Here is a 25,972-nt window from a genome sequence, read left to right as displayed (position 1 = left end):
GAGTTAAATTCTTTAATGTTAAAAAATTTAACCACTCATATTAATAGACATCCATTCTTATCATAACACCAATTATATTTTTAAAACAATTCATAAAATAGCTTATATCACGTCATAATTTACATTATTAAACAAAATTTTGATAACTAGCCCATTAAAAGTACGGGCTTAATCCCTATTTTCTAATAATAAATAAATTTATTACAAAAGAATTCAATTTTACTTACATCTTATCAATAGTGAAGGCCTTTGTAATTATTTTTAATAAATCGTCTATTAAAAAAATTCAATTTGCTCGAACTGTTAGTAACAAGAATTATCGATAGTAATGGTGTTGTAAAAAAAATAATTAAAAAATAATTAAAAAATAATGTATATTTACTAACGTCAGATTGCCAATAATAAAAAAATTCATTTAAAAAAATTGTATTTATAGGCGAAAGATTGTCAGTAATAATTAATTTTTTTAATAAAGCAGCATAATTATATATTAAAAAACTAGGTAACATAATTATATATGACACATCTTTAGACTAAAATAAAAAAATATATTTTTTAATCAATCATATAATTATTTTGTTAAGTAACATAATTATATATTACAAAACTTAGTAACATAATTATATATTAAAAAACTAGGTAACATAATTATATATTACACATTTTTTAGACCAAAATAAAAAAAATATTTTTTAATCAATCATATAATTATTTTGTTAAGTAACATAATTATATATTACAAAACTTATCAATATTAAATTATTTTAGAAAAAAATTTATATAACTAAAATTAAAATTTTAAAAAAAATTTATAAAAATATTTATATTTAAATAATATGTAAACAAATATAATTAAAATTAGTTCATTTACGATATTGAAAATTCTTAATATGTAAAATAATGAGAAATAATCGGTGAAGAAACTAATTAGTGTACAACATTTGATTTGAAAGACTATCACTATAAGAAAAACATTGAATATCGTCGAATTTGTCGGCAAATTTAGCGAGGGACGTTATCGATAGATTTAGCGGTAGATTTTTCGATGATCCATCCCCAAAAAATTTACGGTGAGATTCTATAATCCGTCCCTAATTCTGATGGTAAAAAAGAGTGCTAAAATTTATTTTATAAGCTTTAATTTTACCGTCAAATTTACCTTAAAAAATTTCCGACGGTAATATGAATTAGTGAAACGTGGCGTTTTAGACAACGACCAGCACATTATCGTCAGATTTATCCGCCGATATATCCGACGGTAAAATTGAGCTAAATTCGAATTTAGAAACCCTCCCCCTCACTTCTGCAACTTTTCTGCCCCTCTCCTCTCTTTTTGTCCACCGGTAGCAGTGCCTCCTCTCCATAGCAAACAAGTCCTATTCCTGCATTGTCCTAGCTGAGCCACCAGAGATCTAAACGTCGCTGTTAGATTCCATCGCTGTCGCTGTTGCCTTGTGGGTCGCCGTCGTTGTTGTCCATCGTCGTTCCTCCTCCATGTTAGTGTGACTCTTTCCCATTCTTCAATTTGTCAATTTTTTGTTTAGAAAATCCTAACACTATACTACTCCATTAATGACAGAGGTGAAAGAAGCTTGATGCTGCCACCGCACCATGGGCGCTGCTACTGCACTTCTATCGCAACTCAACAACCAGATTTAGATATTTTATTATTTTTATTTTTTTATGTAATTTTATATGTATTTTATTAATTTTATATTTGATTTTTTGTTATAAAATATAATTTAGTTTGAAATATTAATTTTTTTGAAAATTTTTGTTTTAAATTTTGTGTTTAAATTCTATTTAATTTTTTTAATTTACTGATTAGAGGATGTAGCTTAAATTAATTATTAGGGTATGTAGTTTATATATATATATATATATATATATATATATATATATACTCAAGAGTGTTTGCGTGGTTGGAAGATTTTATTTAGTGAATGAGTTTTTTTCAATATCATTAAATTTATGTCTTTTATTTTTGTTATGTCTATTGTTAATTTGGTGAAATTAGAATTAGGTTTTAATTAATTGCAATGTTGATTTTTTCTTATTTCTTCTGAATTAGATTTTGAATTAGTTTTACCTTGTGAATTTAATCAGTTATCTTTTTTATTAGGATGGTGTTATTTTCTTTGAGATCAAATGAAGTTCGCTTCTTTCGTAGTTTGTGCAGTCATATTTCAGGTTAGTTTTCTATCTCTGAATTTAATGAATTGCTTAAGTTTTATGACAGACTTACTTTTTCTAAAATAGAGTTTTAGGACGGAAGCGGGAGAAGGTTGCCTAGCGACACATTCTTGAAATCTTTGTTTGCTGAAAAATTGCGGAGTAATAAAGAGAAACTCTACCGAATTTTCGTTAACATCCTTATTTGGTTTGTAAAAAAACTGAAAATTATATTTGCAGAAAACTTCGAATTATAGATAAAATTTTGCCGAAATTTCTAAGAAATCTAAATATAATTGAATGATGAAATTAAAAACAAAAGTTTTTTGACATTAAATGATTAATAGTCATGAAATTAAAAACAAAGGTCTGACTGGTATGTAACTTGTTTTATTTTATTATTAAATTTTTTTGTCTTTGACATATAATGTCATTATTCCTTGGTTCAACATATTGTTGAATATGTTATGTGTAGTCTAAATCGTTGGATCATGATTCGACAATGACAGAGAACTTTAAGTATACTCACACCTTGAAGGAGAACAAGGAGAGATTTGTTGACAGCAGTCTACGAATTATTATATGAGTAAACGTCATGTGGTATAAAGTTTAACATGTATTCGTTTTCAATTTAATGTCATCCTAATCATACATGTGTTTCACAAGAGTTCCACACGTAGATATTAGAGGCCGCAACCCAATAATCTCAGCATACTGGAGAGGGCGGCAATAACTCCGTTGATTCAGTCGTTGATCCTGATATGATTTGGCGCGAGACCGCATCTGAATCGTACAAGAATCGCGTCTACGGGCTAGGATCGTTCTTCGCCAACAACCTCCGCACCTCCACAATGAGGGCTTTATCCACCTTTGCTACCAGCCCTGTCGATCCCAAAGACAACGTCGATCTGAGGGAGCAAGTGCAAAATCTCACCCAGAGCCTTCACCCTCAGCAGCTGCAACAGTCTGAAGAGAGGTATAACAAGACCCTCACACGGTGTTAGGCACAGATTTCCTCAGGCTGAAGCTTAGACAGGAGCTAGAGCAGATTCAGCAGATACATCAACAGATGGCGGTGTACCACGAACAAATGTGCGTTGGTGACAGCGGTGCTGCTGGAGGGACACTGACATCACTGCCTCGACGCTGCCTCAGCAGGATTAGGGGGATGACGATGACTATTAGGATCCGTATTGATTAGAGTTTTGTTATGCTCTATTTGATTGTATTTTATTTATTTGACTTTTTTTTTGTACATACAATTGATATTTAATAAAATCCTTATTTGATTTCCGTTCTTTAGAATTTGTCTATTAATTATGTTAAAAAAAATTGAATTTATTGTCAGATTTATTTGGAAAAATCCGACGATATGTTAGCGTGAAACAATATAGTATGGCCCAAAATTACCGGCAAAAAATTTCCGCCAGTAACTAAATATTCTTTGGTCAAAGAATCTACCAATAATTACCATCGGATTGAAAAATCCGACGATAGTTAATTATCAACGAGAGTTATACCCCAACGATAAATCCAATGATAACATGTTTACCGGTAGATTATTTGTATTATTCCGCTGATAAATCTGATGGGATTTACCGTTTTTCCTGTAGTGAATAAAATGAGTCACTTTGTGCAAAGTTGCCTAATTTGGTGCAAACCGCAATAATGACATGGCAAATAATACATGGACAATTAATATTACGGCATGCATGTGGTACAAACTAACACATGGATAAATAATATTGTGACACATGACATAATTGTCCACATCAACATATCATGTGTCACTAACCGACCCATTATCAAATAATTGTAAATAGTCAAATTATGATGTGACACGTGTTACTAACAGTTTAAGTCATTAAACCATATCAGTATGTCAATGACGAAAAATGAGTCAATTACTAGAGTGGTGTTGTTTTACTAATTGGTTTAATTACTCTGTTGGTTCCTACAGTTTCGCGAAATTTTCAATTAGGTCCCTATACTTTTTTTTCTTTTAATTGGATCCCTGCACTAAATTTTTTTTCAATTAGATCTCTCTTAACAGTAATTGGTTTAATTATATAGAGACCCAATTAAAAAAAAAATTAGTGCAGAGACCAAATAAAAGAAAAAAAAAGTATAGGGACCTAATTAAAAATAAAATTTGGTGCAAAGACTCAATTAAAAGGAAAAAAAGTATAAGAACCTAATTAAAAATTTCGTAAAACTATAAGGACTAATAGAGTAATTAAACCTTACTAATTTTAAAAACATAATTAATACAATTTGAATCTAAGAATTAATTTTAGTATACAATGTCAATCTCATAAACCACTTTAACACTCTACATGAACTTCATAATTTTAATAGAATACCTCACATTATAAGGAAGAGCTTTCGAAATTTTGTATATATATCTTTAGTATATTAATTACAAAAACTAATTATCTAACCATCACATATAATTAATGTTTTAAAGTACATTGTGTATATGTTGTTAGGTATCGTATCAAGATTCACAAGAACCCAAGGCAAGTTGTCTATGTCGATTGAGATCTCTAAGATATTTTGTTGAGTTGTATTCTTGTGCATCTAGTAGCTCTTCTGAGTATGTTCTCTGAAGCGACTTTCTTTGACCTTTTCTTGTAGATTCTAAGTCACACTTATCGTGACCTCTTAGTAGTGTCACAACCTATACATATACAATAACCGTCAAGTTTATAATATCTATTTATGAAACTAACATGACTTACGTAAATTAATTTCTTGCTTAATTACCTCACTCATGCAAGGCCTTAAAATAGGAGACTGATCAACACACTTCGATGCAGTGAAAACAACATGACCTACTTGGTCCTTATCATAATCATCATCAAGAGAAGGATCAACAAGTGCTTCAATATTCTTATCTTCAAGCAAAGGTTTGGCCTATAATTCATCAGATAATATCAAATTACATTGTGGTATATGTTGAATTTTGTTCTTATACTTGTAAACTTGATTTATTTTGGATTTAAAAATTTTAAGACTAATAATTTAGTTCATAAAATTGTTCTTAGTTTCTAATCATCAATCTACTAAACATTTGATCCATTTAATATTTTGCAGAAAAACAGGATTTATATTACCCACAGCACAAGGCTTTTCTGCATATCATCCAAAGCTGGACGCCCACTTATGATCTCCAGAAGTAAGACCCCAAAAGAAAATATATCAGTTTTCTCATCTACTATGCCATGCATGCAATATTCAGGTGCAAAATACCTACCAAAATTCAATGAAAAAATATATATATAAACAATATTATTAGAACATGCATGAAACTTAGCTAACTCTAATGTTACTAGCTTTTTGTTTCAGTACCCAAATGTGCCTCCAATTTTCGTTACGTTGCAGTGAGTCCACTGTTCTGGTAACCATTTTGCGAGCCCGAAATCACAAATCTGCAGAAATATTAATTAATTAGGGAGGATAGGACAAAATAATTAGACAAAGATTGCATTTGAATTTGTACCCAATTAATAAGAAATACTATATTAAAAAAATAAATACAAAATTAAAAGCCTTAAAACCCTATAGACATTCCACAACTGATCTAGCTATTTTAGAGGCAGAAATAATTAAATAATGTGCTGACAAGGTCTAGAAGTTTTAGTGCAAACTACTGTGCAATATAATTAATCTCTAGAAAAGAAGATGAAAATCCATTGGCGATTGACAAACCATGAAATGAAATTTTAATTTACCATAAATTAGTCTTTAGGTTGGTTTGATAAAATTTTATTTTTTAAAAATAGTTTATAAAAGTTAATTTTAAAAAGATAATTTTTTAAAAGTTATAACATCTATATTTGGTAAATCAAATTAAAAATGACTTTCAATAATTATAAACAACAACAAATGCATTTGGTAAATAGCTTTTAAAATTAAAAAATATTACAATAGATATTAATGTAAGAATTAGATTTAGATATTAATTAATATGTGATGTTATATTAGATTTTTAAATTTTGATAAGCATAAACTATTTTTGAAAAACTCTACGTTAGATTCTTTCAAAAATACTCCTATCTTTTAAAATATAAGCACAAATATGTGATTTTTTTTACCAAATGTAAAATGAGGAATTTATATTTTTTTTTCTAAAGGTAGTATGTTATATTTCATTAATTATTGAAAAATGAAATCCAAGAATGTCTAAAAATAGGACAACATAATAAAAGATGGAAATTTTTTAAAATAATACATTGGAGGTATTCATCCAATAGTGTATGATCAAAAGCTAAGAAGAATCTAAAAGAAGAGAGAATAATAAGTCGAATTGAATGAAAATAAGAGTTGGCTTTATGGAGACGATAACTTAAAATGGGAGTTCTTTGAATTTCACGGAGCAGCTTGACAGAGCTTGCAAGAATAGCAGACGGCGTTGAAGTAGAGCTTTCAAAGACTAATAATTGGTTGTGAACTTTCCAACAGTTCCAACATATGATGGTAAGTAATTGAGGATTTGGGTCAACATTTTTCAATGGGTTAAACATTTCCATTGCTGCAGTTCACTATGTCCAAAAATCGTGAGAACTCTTCATTAATTTCAAGGTAGTGAAATAAACAATGAGTGATTGTTTCTGTTGCTTCATGACAGCAAAGACATGTTAGCGATGTAGATGGAAAGCGGCGGTGAATCTAAACAAGCATTGGAAGACGACTATGGAGAACTTTTTAAATAAAGAGCTTAATTTTGTGAGACAAGTTCAAACTTCCATAGTTCAATCCACGATTTTTTCTGCTGCATATAAGTAGCGCAAAGTTTAAAAGGCAGATGGTGAAATAACACTTCGCAGAATTGATTGTATAGTTACACTTATTTTATGACTCTTATTTTAAGTGTTTCTATTTAGTAATAGTGACACTTATACAACTAATTTTTTAACTAAATATTTTACTGTAGTCTATATCTCTAATCCTTCTTCATTTATGTTCTATTTTTTCCCTAGACATTTGAAGATGAGAAGAGAAAAGAAGAGAAGAGAAGAGAAATGAAGCGAAACGAAGAGAAGAGAAGAGGCAAGGAAGGACCCACATTGATTTGTGGTTCTTAACATGGAGGAGGGTGATGATGCCTCCATCATTCTAGGAATGCCTTTCCTAGCCATTGGACGTGCACTCATAGATGTTCAAAAAAGATAATTAACATTAAGAGTCCATGATAAACAAATGAGCTTCAATGTCTTCAAAACCCTGCAACATCCTAGTAAGATAGATAATTGCATGAAGATTGATTTGATTGATACATTAGTGGAAGAAATCATAAAGAAGAACATCTCCTCAATAATCTTTAAGATTCTCAACCTTCGATGCCGGAAGATAATGAAGAGCCTTTAGAAGAGAAGGTCACCTTGGGTCAATCTTGGAAAGAAGTTTTCTCCTTCTCTCAAAAAGATGGTGAACGACTCCATGATGCATGGAGAAGATTCAAGGAGCTGTTAGAGAAAAATTCACAACATGATATACCCCAAGTGGATTCCAATCCTATTATTTTATGATGGAATCTCTCTAGACTACAAGGAAATGCTAGATGGATGAGATGGAGGCTCCTTAAAAAAGAGAACAATAGAGGAGGCATGGACATTAATAGAAGAGCTAGCAGTCTGCATTATGAAGAGAATTGACATGAGGCTGAAAGGCGTATGCATAAAGATGGATGGTACTGAAGTATGCTACGAAGCTTTCCAGTCTCCAACCTAGAAGCTACAACGTCAAGCTAGTAACGATAAAAGAGCGTTTTTTGTATTTGCATCCTTCTACTCCTTCCTCTCCCTCTGCATGCATATTCATCTCATTGCTCATGTTTATCTTTCTGCATCCTCTTTTATTTAAGTTTTCTTTTTTTAAAAAAAGAAGAAGTTATGCATGTATCACGTAACATAATATATGCTTAGCATTCTATGTTCCTCCATACTCTTCACCATTTTATAATATGTCTAAACCCTAAGTTTGGTGTTCACCAATCTATACATGGCCAAACTCTAAGTTTGGTATTGCATCTCAAACCAAGACTGAGGATGAAGAGAGCAACAAAGATAGATAATGAATCTGGTAGCAATTGTGTATGGTGGTTAGTACTCCTTTCTTTTAAGTTTTCTTTTGTTTTTCTTTTCCTTTCTTTTACATCATATCTATTTCTCTTACTCTGCTATCCATGCCTATTACTAAACTTGTTCTCCGAGCACTATAATCACATAAAAAAGAGTTAGTCCAATGGAGAAAATTTAAATCAGTTAAAGACCAAATCATCAGCAGTCAAGGCAAGGAGGTGTGTAACGCCTAGTAAAGGGCGTGCAATGCCCTGGGCTTTGTTGAAGAGGGCGCATAACGCCCTAATGAGGCGTGCAACGCTTGACCTAAAAATTAAAGGTGGCGTTTAACGCCACTGCTTGGCGTTAAACACCCAAGCCTAAAGATCAAGCCCAGTTACACGCCACCAAGTCCAATGCAACGTCAATGATGAATTCAACAAGACCCAACCTCAAAGATGTGATTTCCGATTGAAGATTGAAGAAAATTCTATATGATTTGATTTTGATTTGATTCTGTTTTTGAATTTGAATTATTATGAATTATCTTAATTATTCTGATTAAGATAAGATTTAGTTTTGAATTTGAATTAGAGGAAACCTTAGGATTTAAATAAGTGAAGATTCTTCACAGAGGGAACTTCCAGTTTCCTTTGCACAGTTTCTTTTCATTGTTGTTTTCCATTATCCATGGGTAACTAATCTTTTTGTCAAAGGGTTAAGAGCTCTGTTATGTTTCTATGGATTATTAATCTAAGTTTTCTTTTTATTTTATAATCAGTTTCATGATTGAGTTAGCGTTCTTTATCTTTAAAGGATTAGTAGTATCGAAAGGTATGCAAATCCTATTTTAAATATGTTTATTTTTTCGACAGAATTAACACCGAATTATGCTTGAAAACTCTTTCACATGTCTTTTTGAATTCGACTAGACATAGTGTTTCAATTAGTGTGCGATAATACATGATTTTCAATCACTCTAACTTTGAATATGTGGCATATAATTCATATTAGAACAAATTTTGAAAATTGTATTTTCTCATAAAATTCAATTAGACAGGACTAGCTTGGATACGTGACATATAATCTAATCTAAGGACTACTTTTGAATTTTATGAGAAACTGAATAGGATTTGTACTTAACCTCTTCAATTAATTGATTGACCAAGACATTGGCGGTTAGTTAATTGAGGAAAAATCGAGGAACCAAGATATTGAAAATCGGTTAATTAAGGTTGATCGTGAAAAGATCTCTGAACGCTTTAGAATAGGTAAACACAATTTGATTTTTCTAGGGCTTAAACATTTTCAAAGCCATTGGCATTCTCTATTATTATTCTCTTTCAATCAACATCACTACCTCAGAAGCACTCAACTTCTAGATTCCAAGCAATACACAACTTTGCCCTCATCAATGCTAGGTTTTATCTAATCTAATTAGAAATTTAACTCGATATTTGTGTGCTTAATCCTTTAATTCTCGTGGGAATGATATCGACTCACTGTGGTATTACTTGAATAATCTAGTGCACTTGCCAGTATCTATGAGCTTTAGTTTTTGCTCATAACATATATGAGCTCAATCTTGTATAGGACTTAATGACCGGTGTCAGCCATGAATCAGAAAGTAGAATAAGTCAAGTCGCGATCCTGCTGAAATTCAATCATTGGCACATAAGCTTGTGCTGTTAGGCAACCATGTTGAGGGATTCAGATTTATGTTTTTAATTGGTCAATCTTTCTGGATGTTATAGTATGTGATTAGGTGATAAATTAGCTCCTATATATCTCTTGGATAGACTGAAATTGTTGAGATAAAAGTTGCAATATGTTACTTGATTGATGATAAATACATGCTAAATTTTCTCCTGTGAGAGATATTATTTGATAATGAATTAATATTGTTGCTGAATTTTCTATTGTGTTGTTGACATTAACCATTGAGCTTAAAAATTAAGTTTTAGAAAGGTTGTGGGAGTTTTGAATTGCCACAAGCATTCAAAATGACAAGACTGATGCTGCTAAGATTATAACGGTTTGAAACAGTCACTAAATATAGGAAAATGTTTTTACATGAACTAGTAGCTTAGTGATGTTTTTAAACCATCACTAAAAATATTGTGACAGTTAAAAAATTCATGAAATATAAGAAAAACTGTCACAGGATTTACTAACTCAGGGACGGTTTCAAACTGTCGCGAAATACAGCATAAAAAAACACCTTGACAAGTGTTACAAATTAGTGACAATTTTTTAATTCAAAGACTGTCACGAACAATTTCCAGACACTTCTTACCAACAGTGGTCCAAAACCGTTGCTATGTCACCAGCAATGCTCAAATTCGTGATGCTTTTTTAACCGTCACAAAAAAAATTTAGCAATGGTAAAAATTGTATCATAATAGCCTATATTTAGTCTGAAGTTGTATCATAATATTTGGATTTATTCAAATCCCATTGGAATTTGTCTTTACTCCGATGGATTTTAACCGACAAAATCCTGTCTGCAACTTTTTGGAAAAATAATTCCTGAATGAGATTTTGATTCCAATTCTTGCTTTCAGTAATTAAATCTTTAACTCTTGGAACAAAATCAGAAATAGCCTGTCTGTTTGGCATTTCAGAAATCATTAAAGGATACGGAGGAGGCAGCCAAGGATCCTCAAAGGTTCAAATATTCTCTCTAGTACCCATAGCCCAATTAAGACCTTTTTCAAAAATATTTCATCCTTCCAGTATGCTCTTCCATCCCAAGAAGATAATACTCTAGTTTCTAGAGTTATAACATTACCATTTCTAAAGTACTTACCTTTTAGGATTTTGGATAATAGAAAAGTAGGATGTGTTACATGTTGCCAAAATGGTTTGCTTAATAGTGCCAAATTCTGAATTCTAAGATTTTTAAATCCAAGGTCTCCTTCTCTTCGTGGATGAGTCATAGTGTCCTAGCTAATCTAAGTCATCCACCTTTCAGAACCATTTTACCCCTACCAGAATTGAGAATGTAGATAGTGGATCTTCGAAATTAAACCATCAAGTAACTTGAAGTAAGACGATGTTTAAATAGGAACAGTTTCACTCACTGCCTTAAGCAATTGTCTACCACCCGAAGATAGAAGATTGCGCTTCCATCCTTGGATTCTTTTCCAAACCTCCTCTTTGATCATACGTAAAGAAGCCCTTTTTAATCTAGAGACTATAGAAGGCAAACTAAGATATCTGTCCTGGGCCCTAATGTGATTAATATTCACAGAGTTAGCCAGTTGTGTAGGAGTAGTAGAGGGAGTATTGTGGCTAAAAATTACAGCAAACTTATTAAGATTCACCTTCTGACCACTGATGCTTTTGTAAGAACTCAACAAATTCAGAATGTTTAAACATGTCTCAGGATTAGCCTTACAGAAAAACATTGAATCATCATTAAATAGGAGGTGATTGACCTTAGGACATTGCGTATGTACCAGAATAGCTTGAATTAATTTGTTTAATTCTGCTTTGTGCAGCAAGAAGGAGAGACCTTCTACACAGAAAATAAAAAGGTAGAGAGATAGGGGATCTTCTTATCGGATACCTCAATTTATGCTTTACAAGCATCTTTTCAAAAAGTTTTATCAAACTAAGTTTTAGTCTATTGATGAGTAAAGAGAAAAAAAATGAAATTATATATATTGTTATGGTCCAATACCCAAATTAGCTTAAAAACCTACACACCTGACCCAATATTGGGCCATACGCACTAAAATCAAGATCGTATCGCCTTTCAAAATAGGAAAGAATAAGTGGAGGTTCTTCATCAATCTATTCGCAGAAGACTATAAATATGAGGGATAGGAGTTCCCTAAGTCTTTTTGTTAACCCTAATTCTTATATCACATGAACAATTTTGACTGACTTAATTGTTAGAATACTTATATGTTCTCCCCATCCAGCTCAAAGATGATTCTTGGCCACTGGTTTCCCATTCCATTATCCATTAATGTAAATAGTTCTTGGGGTTATTAGTCAAAATCGTTCCCAAAAGATACCTCGATCTCCATTTTCGTCTCTGAAAGAATAAATTAATCAAATTCGTCCCCGAATGATTTTTTTAAAATCACGTTCGTCCCTCCATTAGTTTCTTGATGCTGTGTTTAACCTTGAATGTGAAGTGACAACTCAGCATAGTAAACGACGTCGTTTTGCATTCTTCATCTCCTGAACAAGAGTCTTCATTCATTCTTCTCGCACTTCCAGCTGATAGAGAAGCCTCACTACTATTGCACAACGATCTCGTCACCTTTATTGTCGCTGGTGAAGCCACCCCTGCACGCAATTCTTGTTGCTCCACACTCTCTCAGTCGCCTTATCCTTTTTTCACTCACACATCGAGAAAGAAGGCTGAGTCAGGAGTTGGGTTTCGTGACCCAATCTCCAGAGCTCGTTGGTTCTCTAGTCGAGGGAGCATCACTCTCCTCCCCTGCTTCTCTGCTCTGTCGTTACGTCAGTTCGGGTAGGCCTTTTTCGTTGTGATTTTTTCTGTTTCTGTTGTGTTCTAACTACAACTAAGATCATATATATAATAATTAATCTTAATAAAAAAAATTAAACTGGGAGTTTCAGGGGAGAATGACATCCATGGCTACAGGGTTAGTGGCTATGGAGTTTCAGTATTGAGGAACAGAATTAGCAAGAGAGAAGACGACTAATGAGTGCGGGTTTTTGTGTTAGAAATGTAATTCTTAGTGACGAATAGCCGACCTTGCCATTGCGGGATTGGACTTCTTACCCTCAGCAACGATTTGCAGTGAAGAAGAACGTGTGTATTCACTCTCAATGACAGCTACAGGCATCACTTATGGAAGGGATTAAGTTGTTCGTGGGTGACTAGAGTTTGATCTTGGATCAGCATCAATGGAAGAACGGCAAGCTGCAGGAGCTGATTACGAAGGATTATGGGTGTAATTAGGTTCCGGGTCGGGGGTGTTGGATGACCCATTCGCTAACAGTGTTTTGGATCCTTGTTGGCCTAGCACAGTCCAAAAAAAATAGAAATATAACTTTATTGCCACATCAGCTTCTATTAACGCTATTAGTAAGAGAAGTGACGGAAGGACTAACGTAAATAATTTTTAAATCTTTTAAGGATGATTTAGATTAATTTAATCTTTCGAAAATTAATTTGAGAATCACGTAATCTCTCAAAGACTAATTTGACCATTTACTCATAATTCTTGATGAGAATATATAATGATAATTATATGCTCAAAATATTAAAAACATATATATTGCACGGTTCAATATAACCAAAGTTTATTCAAGAAATCCATGCATACACACAAGAGAGGAGCGTACCTGTGGGTCAAAATTCTCGGTGAGCAAAATATTCTCTGCTTTAATATCTCTATGAATAATCCGTCTGTGACAATTCTCATGTAGATAGAGTAAACCATCAGCTATTCCCAAAGCAATCTTATATCTTTTACTCCAATCTAGTTTGTGTTTATTTGGACCTACAACACACAACACTTTAATTTATTTGATAAATGTCATATATAATATATATATGAGGATTAATATAAAGATAAGGAGAGATATAAACCATGAAGAAGAGATCCCAAACTTCCGAGAGGAGAAAGTGAAAAGACAAGAAGATGCATGTCTCGTTCGACACAGCATCCAATAATCTTGGCAGTATTAGGATGATCAACATGGGCAATCACACCAAGTTCTGATAGAAAACCCGCTGTCTTTTCTTCTATGCTTCCATTCGTCAATTTCTTCACTGCTATTAGTTTCCCTTCTTCAAGACAACCCTGATAAACCTCAGCAAAACCACCTCTTCCTATTAAATTTTCTACATGTATTCAAACCAAACAATAATGAAAACTTACCTACAGCCATCCCATCTGTGCATGGTTTTATGGTTATATTGCAATTAAATTTATATTATTTGAAATTATAAAAAATGTCTTTAATAAATTACTATAATTTTATTATGGGTATATACAATTAGAAAATTTTGATCAGAAATTTCTTTTCAAGGTAATACTATTTTGTAAATATTCATACTTATGATATGAAATAAGAATAGCAAAAATATTATATAATAAAATAATATTTAACTACATCAATACAAATAATAATTTTTAAATAAAGAAAAAATTTCATTTTAACATAGAAAGTATAACCTCAAGTTCAAGTTCAAAATTCAACTCATTTGGCCCAACACAAAGAAAACCTTTATTAATACTAATCAAATCCATTTATTTAATTTAAAAGAGAAAAAACAGTAAAAAGATTGACATTTTTTGCATGAATCTTGTTCCTTCGCTGTAACAATTCAAATAATGGGTCCAACAATAATGATTTGTTCATCAATGTGGGTCTCATTGTTACAGGCAACTCCAATCTCATATTTTTTATGGCATTACAGTCCCAAAAACTAAACAAATCTGGTTTTTGTAATTTCTGATTGTGAAAATAAAACTAAAGGTACAAAATAATAAATTTTTGTATCCCAATTTAAATAGATAAATAAAGAATTTTTTATTTCAGAAAACCAATGACTGGCTATATAAATGGAAGGGTAAGGATCTGAACTAACCGCTGCTAAAATTGTTGGTTGCATTGTAATTCTGAAAGGCTAAAAGTGATCAAAGAAGACCTGAAGTTGTAGAAACCAGTATGTAGAGTAGTAGTAGTATCTTCTTTAGTGCTTTTGCTCTTCCATCGTAACTTGGAGAAACTAAGAGTGTGTAATGAAGGTAGGTGATTCTTAGTTGGTCTAATTTTCCACAATTTGAAAATTTTGCCCCATCGAGAGCGTGCTCTGCTTGAATTACTTGAACCACTTGCATTTGATTCAGATGCTTGTTGCTCTGACTCAGAGTCTAAGTCTTTAACGCCAGCTTCTAAGACACCCCTCGGAGATGTCTCATCTTCTTTCTCTTTCTCCATCTCCAATTCCCTCAAATCTAACATAATAAATCATCAGAAAACCGACTTATTATTACGTTATCACCATGAAGTAACAAGTCTATTTAATTCGAATATGAACTAGCAAGAAAATGCAATATATATAATTGACAGTCTAAACTTATCTTCTTAATTATTTTCTTAATCTTTTAATATAAAATTTTGAATCTGTATATTTTGGTGAAATAAAAAAATATATATTTAAATTTTTACTCATTTAAGTATGAAGCGAAATTTAAAGAACAAATTATTATTATTATTATTATTATTATTACTATTATTATTATATCACGTAATAAGTTATTCAATGGACGTTGTGAGTTTACAAAACTTACACATGATGTAAACAGATATCTCCTAAGAGCATGTGAAACTTTGACTCATTTGCAATTCGGTGGGATTGCATAACTAAGGTATTTTAGTAATTAAATTTAATTAAGTTGGTATAGTAATTTATTAACACAATAAAAATTAATTGACGAAAAAGGAGAAAATATACAAAAAAAATAAAAACTTAGTTAAACTTGTTTGCAAAATTAACTTGTTCCTTTAATATTATTCTTTGCAACTTTTCTTTTAACATTAATTAAAATATACAATTTGAATTTGTGAAATTATTAACTGGTATAATGTAATTATTTTTTTCGATTGATCTTACATATGATATGTTTTATTACTCTAGCTTTTTTTTTTTAAGTAATTTTAAAAATGAAAATAATAGAAGTTTTTGTGTATCCATTATTGATTACTCCATGGAATTAAAATTTTTTTTTTTTTTTTAAAAAATAGGGATCAAATTATTTCACACATATGAAGGTTTAACCAGAGAGAGAGAGAGAGAGAGAGAGAGAGAGAGAGAGAGAGAGAGAGAGAGAGAGAGAGAGAGAGAGAGAGAGAGAGAGAGAGAGAGAGAGAGAGAGAGAGAGAGAGAGAGAGAGAGAGAGAGAGAGAGAGAGAGAGAGAGAGAGAGAGAGAGAGAGAGAGAGAGAGAGAGAGAGAGAGAGAGAGAGAGAGAGAGAGAGAGAGAGAGAGAACCTTTAGCAGAGGTTGACCAAGATAACATTGATCCTAGCCTCCTAGGTTTAAGACTAAAAGCACCATACAATAGCATCCCCTTTCGTTTATCGGCATGGCTTTTCTTACAAGGATCCCTGCATAACACACCACAACATCAACTATTAAAAAGAGAACAACGTCCTTATCCTTGCATATATTACAATTTTGGGGATTAGATTGTGGTTTAGTAATAAATTAATTTTGTTGGAGTGCCATATTGTGCTCATAAAATAAACCCTAACATGAAATTTAAAGAAATTAGTGGAGTGAAAATTCAAAATAACTCTTGAAAAATTTACATCACATTCTAATAAAATTTCAATTAATCTAAATTTTTAAATTTTGATTTGTCATTTACATTAGTCCTTGAATTATTTCGTTAATTAATTTGTTGTAAATGGTATATTGACATAGCCTGACAAAGACCACATAGGAAGTCCCAATGAATATCTAAACCTATGGAGGAGAAGGAGAAAAAGAGTAAGTGGGTTTTGGCTTGGAATTAATGATCATGTATTTTTAGGAAGAGACTTATTTTATTAAGAGTTTAATTTTGATATACTGACACTATAAACTATTTTATATTATTGTTTAATCATATTATTTTTTTAAATAATTATTTGCATGTTGATTATTGAAAACAATTATTTTAAGATAGTGTGGTTTTGATTAATTCATTGCGCCAACTAAACATGCTATTAACAAAGATGGATCCAGGAACTAACATTGGGTTAATTGAAATTCTAAGGGATATTTTGAAATGTGACACAAGTTTTAAGGGCCATTTTTGGTTATTTGAAATGAGTGTATATTATCAATATTAAAACTCACTATAAAAATGTAGTAATTTCGAAAAAACTTTTTAGTAACAATTTTTTTATGCCAGTAGATATTATTTTGCTGCAAATTTTAAAAGATTACTACAATTGAATTGAGAGACTCAAAAATTAAAATTAAAAAAAATAAGAGTTGCTGCAATAGTTTTTTTATTTTTATTTATGACAGCAAATTATTTTGATGTGAAATCTAGATCTTTGGTAGCAAATAAAAAAAATAACCACAATGACTTTTGGTAACAAGTTCTACATGCAACAAAAAAAAAGTATTCTATTGCAGAAAAAGTGATATTTTACAGCCATTTTTTTTTCCTCAGCAAAGAGTGTTATCTTTTGTAATGACTTAAAACTAAATTGATCTAAAGTTCACTGACATAGATGCTTTAAGCATAAGCAAACAATTTAAACTTAACAAGTATAAAAACAAAGCAGGATGATCCAATTTGAGCTAGTCAATCACGCAGTAGCAAGATATTATAAATAGAAACATAGTGGAGTGAACACATATTGTAGCCCTAAGTTCGTGTTAAGAGTTAGTTAGGACAATACAACACAAAAATCCACAATGGCATACTTATATCTATTCAGGAAATTAGGAAGGAAATTTAATTGTTTAGGCATAATACTTTTGCCAACCTATAATTAATATGAACCATTTCAAGAACGTTTAGCTAGTATGAGTGTATGACCATGAATAAGTTAGTGTTTCCAGGTTATCAATTAATTAATAACATATTATAATTTTATATATTTCAAATCTGTTAAAAACTCTAAATATTAGATGTTCAAATTATATCCTTGCAAAAATCTATCAATAAGAAGAAGATGCATGCATGCAAGAACGCGATACCCCAAATAAATTAAGGAAAGAAAATATAAAAGTGTCTATACCATAAACAACAATCCGGTTGGTCATTTTCTTCCTTGTTTTCCATGAGTGCTCACAAAATTATCACAACATATGGATGGGTTTGATGCCTCCGAGAAAACAAAGATCCGTTCTTCTATGGTTTTGAATTTCAAATTGAAGTTTTGCAATTCCAAGCTCTCATTCATTATTTTGCATCCATTTCTCTCTTCTTTCTCTCTCCCTTGCATTGTTGCATGAGAGATGAGTCCATAAGGCTGAGGACAAGTGGTGAAATAAAACATGTGCAACGACTTATTCTCCAATCCATGCAATAGCAAGTTACAAATGTTTTAGATTGACGAAAAAAACTTACAACTTATCACGAATATATATTTAAGTGTCGAAATTGACCCTTGGTGTGTGTACGTGTTTTTTTCAAAAGAAAATTAGTAAGCTAAGAACAGAGACATATGACTAATAAATATGCAGAAGATTTAGCTATTAATTTTAATCACTTGAACCTTTTATTTATTTTACTTTAATTCATATGTTTCTTATTTTGTTACTCTTTATCAAAGATAATATTGCATCTAACCACTACAAGAAAAAACGTTTTTTTCGACACCAAAAATCGACGGTTATTTCTGCCGTCGATAATTTTTTCGACGGCTTGCTGTCGATATTACTAAAAAAAATAATTAAAAATAAAATATTAAAAACTGTCGATTTTTTTATGATACATTAATTTTTTTTTCTATTATCGTCATATTATAGGCGTATCAGAAGTCGAAAATAAAATCGACGAATATGGCGTCTATTTTATTATTTAAATTATCGACAAGGTTACCGTCGATAAATTTGAATGGTCTAGATCGCTCTCTAAAATGGAATAAACGGTGTAGATTTAATGTATAAAATAGACGCATCAGAAGTCGAAAATAAAATCGACGAATATGTCGTCTATTTTATTATTTAAAATATCGACAAGGTAATCGTCGATAAATTTAAACGGTCTAGATCGTTTTCTAAAATGGAATAAAAGGTGTAGATTTAATGTATAAAATAAACGCCATATGTGTTGTTTTTTTTAACTAAAATCGACAATAGTGCCGTCGATTTTTATCACTAAAAACACTTGTTCCCGCATCCACCTCCCGCGTCCAAAGTTCATAAACGCAAACTCCCCCAAATTTCCGTTCAACCCGCGTCTACCACGGTACCACCACCACCTCCTTCTCCCTCTGCCGAAGCTTCCACGGCAGGTTGTGCCCTCACCGGTGCAACTGCAGGTTCTGGTCCCTCTAGAACCCTTTCTTGCATATCTCGCACACGAAACGGTTCTTCACCACCAGCGACTTTGGCGATAAAGCTATTACTTCTGCCTCTGGATCTGCATGCTTCAATTCATCAATTCACATATATAATAACAGATTTCAAACTAGGTGTTCTTTAATTTCTTGCCTGGTCTTCTTGGTTTACTTCGCTTTCTCTTCACTACTGCTGGAATTGAATTAAGGTTTCGGTAATAGAAATATAGTTTCTGTTAATTACAAAAAGCACAACAATGTAGTTTGTATACACATATAACGTTAACATATGAATGAATTGAGAAGAAAAATTTGATATAAACTTGATCCATAGAAAGTAGAAACATTAGAACATGTGGTGAATTGTGTAGTGCCATTTCAGATGTCAAGAAGCCAAAAAGAGTCCGCCACCACTTTGAGCTAATCTCGATATCTTTTCCATCGCCTCTCATTGGCTCCCACAATTAACGGCCAGTACCTTCCTGCACAAATCAATGCACCTTATTAGTTAGCATTAGCACTAGACATGATTGATTGAGTTTATTGTTGATTTTATGGAACACTGAGATTTTGCTTGTATGGCAGATTAGTTACCATTTCCTATAGCAATTGTTGCAAATGAGGCACTTAAGTAATTTGGAGAAGTAAGCACATATTCAAATGAATAGTAATATTTTTCATCCACCGTTTTCTGTTATATATTCAGAACTCAAATTATCTTTAATTCATCATGATCATATATTTAGTTCATTCAGATAAGAAATAAAAATCAGTGAAAGAAAACCTCATGCATGTCATATATTGTTGGTCTTTGATTTGGTGCTGCATATCTATCTATGTTTGACTAAAAACAATACAACCTGCTTAAATGTACAAATTATTTTTTTGAGTGTCAAAATAAAAATAGTGTATATAAAGATTTGTAGACAATAATATGCAGCAACATCCCCTCTTCCAATGGACACACATATCTCGGATGTCTTTCTTCTCAGTTGGTATGAACCTCACCCTCACATTTTGAAACTGTAGGTATCTGTCTTTGAATGCAGAATCATGAGCCCTGAAGTCAAATTCCTACAGATTAAAGGACACTACACTATACTACAACTACTACTTTCGACAGAACAGAAAAGTACATAATATAAAAGCCTCTTGCTAGCTACTACTTTCAGGTTGATTTCTCTCCCTTTAACTATTTTGTCGGATTCAGTTGAAACTTTGCTAACTTCAATCGCTTTTCTCTTTAGATCCTTCACTTGCTCTATCACACTTCCTAGTAAAGCTGCCTTGTCCATATGCAAGATCAACTTGTTACACTTGAATTGAAATTTGAAAATTCATATATTATAAATCATATCTATAAATTTTTATAATCCGACATTGTTTAATTCACCTTCTATATACATATTCTTGATCAGAAACTTCACAAATTCATTAATTATGTTTATATTTTTCATGGTATTATTGAAACTAACTATGTCCTGTTTCAAATGGCAATACCTTATAGTTTATATAGTATTTAAGACACATTAAAATTAAAATGAGCTGTTGTACCTTATCAGATTTTGGAATTAGTTTCCTTAAACTTGTAAGCTGTGCATTGATTCGGTCCCTGCGCCGCTTCTCGGCTTGACTGTGGCTCTTGGAAGCACTAACAGCTCTGTCTCCGGCCACCATTTCGACCAGTGCCGGCCATGAATGAAACTCACCACCAAATTAATATGTCAACTGAAGGGGTAAAGGAAAAGGTTTTGTAAGAGAAAGAAAGTAGTAAATATGTCATTTGAAAATAATAAAGCAACGTGTTGTGTTGATCATGCACACCTTATATTATAAAGTGTTTTTTTGGTGCTAAGAGAGGGAAAGCTTATGAAAAAGCATAACAAAGTTGGTACCACTCCTTATTTTAGTGTAGTTCGTTGCTCTTATTTAATTTATACTCAGTATATCATCTTCATCATAATTTTCTAGTGCTGCACTTTTTGCTTTTTATGTTATTCTACTTGCTAATGCATAATTCATATCATATTAGATCAGGATAAAGAAAATATATACCAAACTAATTATTTAGTATTTATCTCTTAATATTTGGAATCTAGTTATTGAAATTTTTCTATAAGTTCTATTTTGCATTTGCAAGGACAACTTTTAAGGGTGAAAGTCAACAAAATTTACATATCTTTTGGTATACTTCTTGCTTCTACTTGTTTATATAAATTTTATACTTATAGGACATCGTTTTGATTTCCTTATTTTCAACAACATTCATTCTAATTTAATTTTGCATATATTGCTAATACATTAATTTAATTTTGAGGTATGAAACAACTCATGTTAGCACTAATCGTGCCATTGCTAATGGTCTTGCTGTGTAGTTAATTAGTTATTGTACAATAATTTTTATATTTTCATTTTTGTTTATTTAGGATGAGTTTTTAATTTCAAGTTCTTGGTTCTCTTGAAGGAACATTATGGACCCACCTCTTGCTTCTCTATGTTTATGTTCAAGTGTCGAGATGTATCGTAGTTGGTGCATTATTTTCCTTGCTAAGGTATTTTGGATATGGCTTGGATTGGAAAGAAGCTAGTATTCTAATCAGGTCAGGATTGCGAGGGACAGTTGCCTTATCACTTTCATTATCAGTCAAGGCAAGTATTCAATAACTAATGAAAGCTGCATTTTTTAGCCAAACACTTTATCTCCTTTATTGCTAATTTTCTGAATTTCTTTATGCACATACTATCTTATTATTAGCTTAATCTTTTAATTATTAAATTTTGGGTTTGTTCAGCGTTCGAGTGGCCGATCACTTGAATTGACTCCAGAGATAGGAACACTGGTATGTTCTGGGTTTAGGATTTAATTATGACTTTACAAGGACATTAGATTCATCACTCAAATACCTTTTGCTTGTGCAGTTTGTTTTCTTCACTGGTGGTATTGTATTTTTAACACTTATAGTGAATGGTTCGACAACACAGTTCGTTTTACACTGCCTTGACATGGACAAGTTAACAGTTGCAAAGGTCAGCATTCCAGATTTTCTAAGTTCAGCTTATCTTCTTGCTCTAAGGGATACAACATTCTATTATCTCATGCATTAAATGGTGCCTTAATGCTTCAATTTCTATCTTACTTGTGAAACAATATCTCCACTCTGATATAAGAATATACCTTCAGAAGTCTTGCCTAAGTTATATTTGGCCTTTGCCTAATAATTTGATTGTATAATTAGCAGAAACGTATCCTTGATTTCACAAAGTATGAAATGTTGAACAAAGCACTAGAAGCTTTTGGTGAACTTGGAGATGATGAGGAACTTGGAGAATTTTAACTGATGCAAAGTAGTCAATGCTTCTGACTTAATCTTTGTTTCAATATGAGATTTTGTTTTATTTGTAGAAGATACAAATCTAATGTCAATAGCATTAATTACCATTTTCCTATATATCTTATGGCAGTTAAGATTAATTTATACATATAATTACGTTCTTATGTTACAAATGTCTTACACCGACCGTTTTAGGGACGAGAATCTTGGATGCTATCAAGGCAATAGTGGGAGCTGAAACTAAAGCTATTTACAAGAAGGTCCCATCGAAAGACACCATAAACAGTAGTGAGTTCTCATTTGCAATTGTAGCTGTTGGTGAACCTCCTTATGTAGAGTCTTTGGGTGACAATTCTGAGCTTAAAATCCACTTTAATGGACTTGAGAATATAAATCTAAAAAGTTTAATTATTTATCTTTTCTTAAGTTTTTATGTTAGAGGATTATTTATTATTTTGATAAGTTTGTAAACCCATTATCTAATATTTAATATAATTTTATTTTTATATTTAAGAGTTTATTTGTCTTGTTATCTAATATTCTATATAAATTTTATTTCTATATTTAAAAGTTTATTTGCATTGATTGTTTATTATTTTTTAAATAGAAAAAATAATTAAAAATATAGCTATTAAAATCAACGATAGCGTTGTCACTTTTTATGTCGGTATCTAAATAATTAAATCGACGGCAGTTATGTCGATTTTATTGAATCAAATATTGACAAAAACGGTGTCGATTTTATATAATAATATCGACGGCATTGTTGTCGATTTTATTGAATCAAATATCGACAAAAATTGCGTCGATTTTATATAATAATATCGACGGCAACGTTGTCGATTTTAGTAAGAAGCTAAAAATTTCAAACTCATATGATAGATGAAAATGATGTCGATTTTATTAAATTATTATCGACGGCTAGGCAAGCCGTCGATTTCATTCGAATTCTGAAAAATCGACAAGCTTAATAGAGACCACCTCCGCCGTCCATTTTGCCATCAATTTTTAATATTATCGACAGCTTAGCCGTCGATTTTGCCGTCGATTTTAACAATGTTTCTTGTAGTGAACGAAGAAAGTTAGCATTGAGTATACATATATATGTGCGTGTGAATTTAAAAAAAAAGAAATGGTTATTATAAAATTGAGAGATAGTGCATATTTTTATATTTATTATTCGAATCAATGAGCATATTTGTATATTTATGGTATATATAATTTTCTTGTTAATTATTATAGGATATTGTATATGTTCTGTGTATGTAGACTAGTAATTCAATCGAGGTATGTAAGGTCCCACATCGATTGGGGAGGGGAACAAAACATGCCTTATAAGGATGTGGATACCTCTCCCTAGCATGACGCGTTTTGACGAGTGAGTGTGAGGGGTTTCGGCTATCATCCCTATCATCAAAGGCGAAACCGTGAGGCCTTGTGTGCCAAAGCGAATAATATCGTGCTAGTGAGTGGTCTGGACTGTTACAGATGGTATTAGAGTCGGAGCCCGGATCGATGTGCCAGCGAGGGCGCTGGGCTCCTGTAGGGGGGTGGATTGTAAGGTCCCACATCGGTTGGGCCTTGTGTGCCAAAGCGGACAATATCGTGCTAGTGGGTGGTTTGGCCTGATACAGATGTAAGACCCAGAACTTTTGAAAAGAATCCTATTTTGAGTGATTCCAAATTTATTTATTTATTAGCGATTTTATTTTAAAAAAATATTTCATTGAGAATAATTAAATCAAATTTTGGCAATTAAAATGAAAATTTTACTTAATTTTATAATTATTGAATAATTTTCTATATTTAAATTATGAGACTTAGTAGTTGTAAAAGAAAAAGAATTTTATACTATTTAGCTTAAATAATTGAGGTTTTGAAATTTAATACTTTAATTTTTATAATTAATTATATTATCTTATATTTTAAATCAGAATACTTGATTGAGAGTTAATTAGCAAATTGATAATTTAATTAATGTTTTAAAGTAATTTAAAGGGATTAAATTAGATTTTTAATGAAATACTCTATCTCCTAATTTAATTAAAATTACAACCCTAATTCCCAAATTGGGAAAAACCCTAACCCTGAAACCCTAACCTAACTACCCATTTCCCCAAACCCAGTAGCTACAGCCCCCTTTCCCAACTATGCTCGCACACCTACACGGAAGAAACAGAAGGAAAGGGAGGGGGAAAATGTTGCGAAGAGAAGGAGGAGAAGAGAAGGGGGACGGCGCCAATGGGTATCAGTGCCGCCGCGCCGTCGTTTTGTCGTTGAAGGAGAGGAAGCCTCGAACCATTGCCACGAAACGGAGGAGAGAGCGTGCGCGCAGGGGAGGAAGGAGCCGCCTAGCTCGCTGGTGTCGCGCTGCTCGGGACTGTCGCACCGCCGTCGCGAGGATGAGGGGAGGCCTCCGCTGCGAATTACAACATAGGTGAGAGAGAGGTGCCGAGAGAGAGACGCGATGGAGGTTAGAGGCCAGGGCTGCCATCACCACCGTCCTGTCCATGGAGCCTGAGCTCGCATCGCCGTCTTTGATCTTCGGCCCCGCCGCTGGAGAAGGAGGGTTCACTGGATGCTACCGTCACCAATATCGCGGAACACACACAGAGAAGAAGAAGAAATGATCCTCATCGCACTAGGTTGTTGTGTTGTGATCAGAAGCCGCTGCTGTTGCCGGCCACTGCACCTTTGGCGTTGGGAAATGCCACTACCACGGCCGAGTTCCACCGCCGGTAAGAGTTTTGAGTTTGGTTACTGGTCTTTTAATTCCGGGAAGATTATTGACACTGCATGGTTGTACAGCTGCTATTATCAGAGATTTGGGCCGCTGCCGTCACTCGTGGTAGGAGCCGGAGCTGCTGTCACTCTATTGTCTCATTCCTCTTTAGCCACAGTGAGTCATTCTAGCCTTGAAATCCTTATCGCTAGTATTCAGCTATAAGTTATTAAGAATTTTGCGATGTTCATATCTCAGGGTTGAGTTTCGGAAATGTTATGATTAAAATGAAAACTGCTGCGATGTTGTCTCGTCTCGTTTCTCGTGGTGAGACTAATTGGTTTCGTTCCTTGTTACCGTGATGCTCTATTAGCAATTATGTTCTAATTTCATTTAATATCCATTTCGCTTTAATCTCACTTTACGTCAGATAAGTCGTCGTTGCTGTGAACCTTGATTATCGCTGTTGATATTGCTTGGAATCATTGAGGTTGCTGCCGCGAGTTAGAAATAGAAAGAGGACTCTTGACGCGTTAACTTTAAAAGGGTCGACTTTGAGGTAGGGTTTTTCTAAAGAGCCATTTTATATTTTGGGATTGTTATAAATGGATACTGATGTGAGAATTATATACTTTTTAGTGATTATATAAGTCTTATGTATTGCCTGGCTGGCTTAGATGA

The 25,972-nt window shown here is 32.5% G+C and overlaps 1 long non-coding RNA gene and 2 pseudogenes across 1 annotated transcript; 1 reads left to right on the top strand and 2 right to left on the bottom strand.

Moving 5' to 3' along the window:
- Positions 1-4,669: 4,669 nt before the first annotated feature.
- Positions 4,670-16,325, bottom strand: LOC112778337 (receptor-like cytosolic serine/threonine-protein kinase RBK2; annotated as a pseudogene).
- A 3,290-nt stretch (positions 16,326-19,615) lies between these two features.
- On the bottom strand, positions 19,616-20,914 carry LOC112778336 (photosynthetic NDH subunit of lumenal location 1, chloroplastic-like; annotated as a pseudogene).
- Positions 20,915-21,701: 787 nt separating this feature from the next.
- On the top strand, positions 21,702-22,860 carry LOC112778335 (uncharacterized). Its single transcript, XR_011877875.1, has 5 exons — positions 21,702-21,886; positions 22,030-22,077; positions 22,157-22,264; positions 22,477-22,582; positions 22,765-22,860. It is a non-coding gene; the product is annotated as an uncharacterized lncRNA (long non-coding RNA).
- Positions 22,861-25,972: the final 3,112 nt, after the last annotated feature.

Source organism: Arachis hypogaea, chromosome 19 (genome assembly GCF_003086295.3).
Source record: "Arachis hypogaea cultivar Tifrunner chromosome 19, arahy.Tifrunner.gnm2.J5K5, whole genome shotgun sequence".
In the NCBI taxonomy this organism is placed as follows: Eukaryota; Viridiplantae; Streptophyta; class Magnoliopsida; order Fabales; family Fabaceae; genus Arachis; species Arachis hypogaea.
This window is presented reverse-complemented; position numbering and strand designations above follow the sequence as displayed.